The 6,568-nt window shown below is 39.3% G+C and overlaps 1 protein-coding gene and 1 long non-coding RNA gene across 4 annotated transcripts in view; both read right to left on the reverse strand.

Annotated features, from left to right (window-relative positions):
- Nucleotides 1-1,477: 1,477 nt before the first annotated feature.
- On the reverse strand, nucleotides 1,478-2,281 carry LOC308334930. Its single transcript, XR_013965939.1, has 4 exons — nucleotides 2,129-2,281; nucleotides 1,954-2,036; nucleotides 1,733-1,809; nucleotides 1,478-1,541 (listed from the first exon to the last, which is right to left on the reverse strand). It is a non-coding gene; the product is annotated as an uncharacterized lncRNA (long non-coding RNA).
- A 3,515-nt stretch (nucleotides 2,282-5,796) lies between these two features.
- The window catches only part of corin (corin, serine peptidase), a 35,193-nt gene continuing 34,421 nt past the window's right edge, over nucleotides 5,797-6,568 (reverse strand). For all 3 annotated transcript variants that reach the window (XM_080792113.1, XM_080792115.1, XM_080792114.1), the window contains exon 24: nucleotides 5,797-6,568. This exon is cut by the window's right edge and continues 1,671 nt beyond it. The gene's annotated coding sequence lies outside the window, so the exon portion shown is untranslated.

Here is a 6,568-nt window from a genome sequence, read left to right on the forward strand (position 1 = left end):
TGAAGACTGAAGTAGGCCTAACGCCATGGCAGTTATGTCTCAGTTCGAAAAGTGAACCTTTTTCCATTCATCTTTATATTCGTGCGATGTTCCAAAACAGAGCTACAGCTATATCGTTGTGACAACTTTAAATAGGCAATTACATATCATATACTGTAAGTTTACGGTTTACAATCAATCAGCCTCTCAAACCTATGGCTTGTTCCAATGCGTCGGGCCGGCTACCCCCCAAAATAACAGACATACAAGCTGATGACACGCCGTTTCATGGCGTGTTGACAGCTTGCAGATCTGTCCTTTTGGACAACTTAATCAATGATGCACGACGGTCGACGCGCGATGGAATATACAGGCTACAGCCTACAACTAAACATTTGTGTAACCAAATAAGCCTGTAGGCTTAGGTACTGTAAAGGCGGACGCCGTTACTATACCTAATGCAGATGCACAATTCTACATGTATGGTATAATGTAAATAAGGACACAAATTGTAACAAATGCATGTATTGAAGCTAAGGTGGGGTCCGGGCAACTCAGGGTTATACAGGGGGGACACTCGAGTTGTCTGTGATTCGTTGAAGTGGCGGATCTCCTCAATACCTACAACCCTAGTCAAAAATTCCAATAGGATTCCGATCCAATAAAGAAATCCTATAAGATTTTGGAACAAATCCTATTGGATATTTTTAGGATTTTAATCCTATAAAAAAAGTCCAATAGGATTTTTTCTATGAGATTATTATCCTATAAGAAATTATCCAAGAAAGTATTGCCTTGGTTGCAACTGTATTCATTGATTGCCCGATTGAATCCCGTGGTGGGAGTTCTGCTCTGGTTTTTGTCAATATTAAGTAGTTCCGGTCATTTTGTGGGGGGGCACTGGAGCTACGCAGTAAAAGTTAATTAATCCACAAAACTAACATCATTTGTATTGTTGACCTTTCTAAAATATTAGTTTGACTTTGACCCCTCTATCACATGGAACTATTTTTTTCGGCGTAGTGATACACAAAAAACATATTTCCGTGTGATTGAGGGGTAAACAATTTTGCACTAATATTTTAGAACAATAGAAATGATGTTGTGGATTAATTTACTTTTAATGCGTGGCCCCAGTTCTTCTCTGTGAAACAACATTATAATGGTCAACAACACACTGTTTTTGACACTTTGACAGTCTTGCTTTTTAGCTGACTCTCTTCAAGTGGCCATCCATCCAGACAGAGAGAGAGAACACTGACTCCTACATACATGCTACTCATAGATGGAGTTGTACACTCTTTTTACTGTGACAGGACGTTTGCCTGCATCCTTCAATTTCAGAACAACACACTCCAAAAAGGTCAGTGTCTTTTTCAGTCCTTTAGGGTACTGGATTGTGAACACAAAATATATGCACAGTAGGAGTCCCAGTGCCATTGAGATGTTCACACTCTCCTGATTACCTGGTCATCCATCGACAGCATGATGTGGTGACCCTCCCTGCAGCCTTTCAGCATCATCTTTGGTGTCGACATGTCAGTGCTGGTCTGAGCTTGACCCTGGGGAGAGGGAATACCATTAACCATCAGACAAACACACATCCTCTGGCTAGTCTCCTGCAGAGCCACTGTGTCAAAAACAGAAACAACCATATGATAATATACAATATACAATATAAAAACTAATGCAATAATACAATGTGCTTCAATTACATAGTGCTTCTCACACTAGTGAACGGTTCATGGCTCACCTCAACTTCAAACAGCAACTCTGGTTTCTCCTTGAATAGTGCAGGCAAGAGCAGAATTGCTGCTTCCGATTGGAGGCCTTAAAAAAATAAAATACAAAGATTTATTATAATAATGTTATTTTCATAATCCTTTAAAATCACGAGAACAAATGTCAGTCAAGTAGTGAGGGAGTGATTCAGGGTGCTACTGCCATCAGACCAAATTAGATTCTGGCAATTACCTTTTTTCTGCCATCGCAGCGAGCTTATTGAGGATTTGTTGGTCCACATCAATGTTGGCGATATCTCTCAGATCCCAAGCGAGCTTTAGAAGGCAAAGTAGAGGAAACGTGTATAAAATATAGTCATAACTCATGCAATTAAATGAGGAGACAATTGACACATTATTGTACTTACTATTTTGGATAGTCTGAGACATGGGAACTCAGAGAGCGTCTCTTCTGTGCTGTGGTTGGACAAATTTTGATTCGTGTCAACCTTTCTTGGGGAGCTCTAGGTCTGGATGGTCCTATTTCATGACTCTCAAATGTTCTTTAATGCTTCGGTCATCTTCTCCTGTAAAAATGTGTGTAAAAATGCATCCCATTAAACTTTCAGATGCTGTTTTTCTCCCAGTGTGGAAGAAGAAGATTTAGGGTGAATGTTTACCGCGATCCCTTGCTCTTGAAATATACCTTGTTTTATGTTGTTAACTATACAGTAGAGTATATGAATGGACCCCTACAATGACTGGTCAGTTATGATGATGTAACCTTTTCTCTCTCAAATGAAAATAATCTCTCCTCACTATTTGCAACATCCCGTGTGAGGTGGAATGGTCCATCTGACATGGATACTTCTATGATGAATCTTTACATAGCGATACAGTGCAGTGCCGTGACAATTACTCAAGTTAGAATGGCATACATAGTGGAAACTTATACATTGTTGTCTTACTGAGGTGGTTAAAAAGAGTCTGGATCAAAAGACTTCGTAGTTTTGTTTTACTTGCACTCTTCAGATCAGGATCTCGACTGTCTATGGCCATCCTCAGCACTGGTGGACATCTCAACTTGGTTGGCTGGCGTGATCACATGATGTTCTTGTAGCGGGCTCTCTGCAGAGGAATAATGAGAGGAAGAAAAGATAACTCAGAGAGATGACCAGCATAAATGGTGAACTACAATGAAATCATCAGTAGGCCTATAGCTAAATTAATTACTATTCTGGTAATCTTTATGTAAACGCATTTTCATACCAATACATCACTTTCATACCAATAAAACAAGTTATACATAACATAAAATAAAATAAATACATACTGGTAGATAAGTAGAGCAACTAACTTAACATTATATTACTCATGTTGGCTATTCAACATAATATCTGGTCTCAAGCCCAATTTTGCACCAGTGATTCCCATAGGAGATTTGTGGTATTAATTCAAAATGAATCAGGACATTTCACAAAGTTTCAAGGAAAATAGCTATAGCCAATCTACAAACTCACAGCCTATTGCAATGCAATTGGCTTGCAATGCAATGTTGTGAGCTTGAGGATTGGCCATTTTGGAATAGCCAAAGTATAACATAGTGGTCTAACAGATTATTTGCTATTTTACCTCCTGTACCCCGGCCCACGGCGGCCCAGGCCCCACTTTGAGAACTATTATTCCCTACTATAGTCTACTTGCCAGCCCATAGAGCCCCATTGTGAACCCGGACATGTTGAGTAGAGTACACAAAGGTTTTATGTTAGAAATGTTGAGTATGGGTCCCCAGCATGGAGAAACTGACGGATGCTGACTTGCATATGTTGAGCAATTTTCATAATTGGCATAATATATAGAAGGCAAAAAGAAATGTTATCATGCTTTATGTAGCACTTGCCCAAATGTGCTGATGGCTATGGCCGTTCTTAGCCCAAGGTGTGTATTGTGTGCAAACCTAATGCTTGGAATGGATTCAGCATCATGAAAACCCTTAAAGCATGATAAAATTTAGATTATGTTTCCCTTATAGGTTGTTAATGGTATGGTCACATATTATGCCAATTATGAAAATTGCTCAACATATGCAAGTTAGCTAGCATCTGTCAGTTTCTACATGCTGGGGAGTGGGACCCATACTCAACAACTACAACTTTGGTGTACTCAATATGTGGTGTTCACATTCTGGCAAGTGGACTATAATAATATATCAAAATAGATTATCTACACCAACCGCCCTAAACAAGTCACTAGCGACCGTTGTGAGCTTGTCAATAGGGTATTTTCAATATTTGAACTTCTAATTATGCCCTATATTGAAAATAGCCGAACTACAATTAAGGTCACATGTGTCGCGACGCCAGGGTTGACATGACAGTTGTAAATTAATAATGTGCCTGCCCTGATCCGAAGATAGTTAAAGCCTGTGTTTTTCCCAAATGGAAGGCTTATATAAAAAATGTCCACCGTCTTCAAAGCAACCACACCAAAACACGGTACAAAATAGCCCCTCCGCCGCGGTTCCATGTGTTAAGTATAAGTATGCAAACAAATAGCAAATTACCTAAATAAAGTTTCCCCAGTGACATAAAAAACGGAGTTCTTTGCCATTTAATAAACAGTTAAACACTCACCTAAAAAAATGCTGAATAAACTGCTGAAAGTGGGAGTCCATCATTCCAAGACGTGACGCAGTTTTTATTATAATATTTCCCCTTCTGGAAACTTAAAAACTCGCGCTCAAAAACGAACAGATCTACAAGCTCACTCCGCGTTGCGACGCGACGAGTTCTTAGCTTGTAGATCTTAACATGAAACCGTGACGTAGAGTCAACCAATAAACAAAGAGGCAGTTTAAGTCTTGCTTGAATCACGACAGTTTTCTGAGAAATTCTAGAACGAGGTGTGTGTGCGCATTTTTGAACATTTTTGACTAGGGAAATGAACAGATATAAGGCGCATTAGTTTAGGAATGAAGAGAACAGCATACTTTAATTGACCAGTATAATGAGAACTTCTCAATGAGAAGTTCTCATTATACTTGTGAAGAAGGAATGTAAATCTCTGATGTCTAAATTTACTTCTGTTTACTCTCATCCTCCTTTCAGGGTGGTGTTCTGGCAAATGAGTTCCCTCCGGATATAGGCACCCTATTTATAGTTCCGGGAGGGACCAAGTGGGAAATGGACAGAATGGGGGATTGGGATGGACTATAATGAACGTAATCCTGTATGGGTTGTGTATATATTTCTAAGCTAACTGCTAACTGTGAATAGGTATTGAGGGTGCATATACATGGAGTAGGTTTATATAAAATGGCATTGTGTGATTCTAAGAGTGGGGAATATTGTTATTGTTACCTGGGGAATGGTATGGGCCCTATAAAAGACACTCAGTTGTATTTAACCCTAGTGATGACAGGTTGTCTTGATTTTGACTGTCAAAGTGATTGAGAAAAAATGGAAGAAATAAAGCCTTATTGAAGGTGCCCTGGACTGGTCTCTACTCATTTGTTGCCTTGGCCGCTCGACACTCTCACTGTAACATTACATGGGCAAGGTGGGCAACATATGGAACTTGATGTTAAAATGCTGTGAACATTAATTAAAGGGATCCCTTATAATAAGACAAATAGGCTATGCCTTAAAACATTAAACTTGCCCTCTATAACTAAAATAAAAAAATAAAAACACCTTAAATATTGTATTTCTTTCATAAATAGAGAATCGTTCACTCAATAGGAGCTGCTCCTGTCGCAATGATGGATGATGTCATATATGTCCATGTGGTCTACTATGGAATGTATGGAGTGCATATGCTAATAAAAATGACACCCGTGTGAACTGAGTGGTGCAATCCCCCCCCTCCTTCTCTCTCTCTCTCTCATTAGCAGGCAACAGTGCAGCACTCTCTACTGGAGCCCCTACTGGTACTAATAGTCATACTGGTGCTCATGAACCAACACACAGGTGAACACGGACATTGCTCTTCCTTGGAGTGGTTGCACCGCTCATAAACAACTTTATGCTTCCTAGGATAATATGAGCATCAAAGCAACACACACATACAGGGTGAAGGTTTGTGTATATATCTTTATTGATACGTGATTTTTACAAAGCAAATATAGTTCCACTGTTTTTATTTTTTTCACAACGAGCATTTAATACATTTAAAATTACAACTTTATCAAATCACAACAACTTTATAGGCAAGAGCAGTAACACACAGACGCACACACTGACACACGCACTCTCACACACACACACACACACACACACACACATGCACACAGTCTAGTCTGACATAAAAAAAAGCTGTAGAAAAATATTCTTAGAAAAAAAACTCAGACAAGAAAAAAAAAAACTGGAATGTTTGAGATGATGAAGGCCTGATACCACTCCGTTTCATCACCTTCTCTCTTCTCCTCTCCTCTCTCTCCTGTCGTCTCCTCTGCTCTCCTCTCTCCTCCCTTCGCTCTTCTCTTCTCCTCCCTTCTCTCCTCCTCCCTTCCCTCCCCTCCTCTCCCATCTAACACCTGATTAATAATCTTAATTAGTTCACAGCTGCAGAACATTAATGAAACAAGTATAAAGTCAACTTAACAAGTCTGTTTGATTCAGTTAAACCTATTCCAAAGATGGATTAAATAAAATGACATTAAATGTAATAATCTGCAGCTGTTTAAAACAAAGCACTTTTAATTGAACAGAGACGTTTTATATAGGATCATGCTGGTTCCATGGCTTTAGCCGGGGACCCCCTAAAACCTCTTCAAGGACCCCCGTTTTATGTCCAAATCTAATGTTTTCATTGGCTGATCTGGAATCTGATATACAGTACCTTGATGTACAGTATTAACTAAATACTCA

The sequence above is a fragment of the Protomyctophum bolini genome (assembly GCF_963924005.1).
Source record: "Protomyctophum bolini genome assembly, chromosome: 20".
Taxonomy (NCBI): domain Eukaryota; kingdom Metazoa; phylum Chordata; class Actinopteri; order Myctophiformes; family Myctophidae; genus Protomyctophum; species Protomyctophum bolini.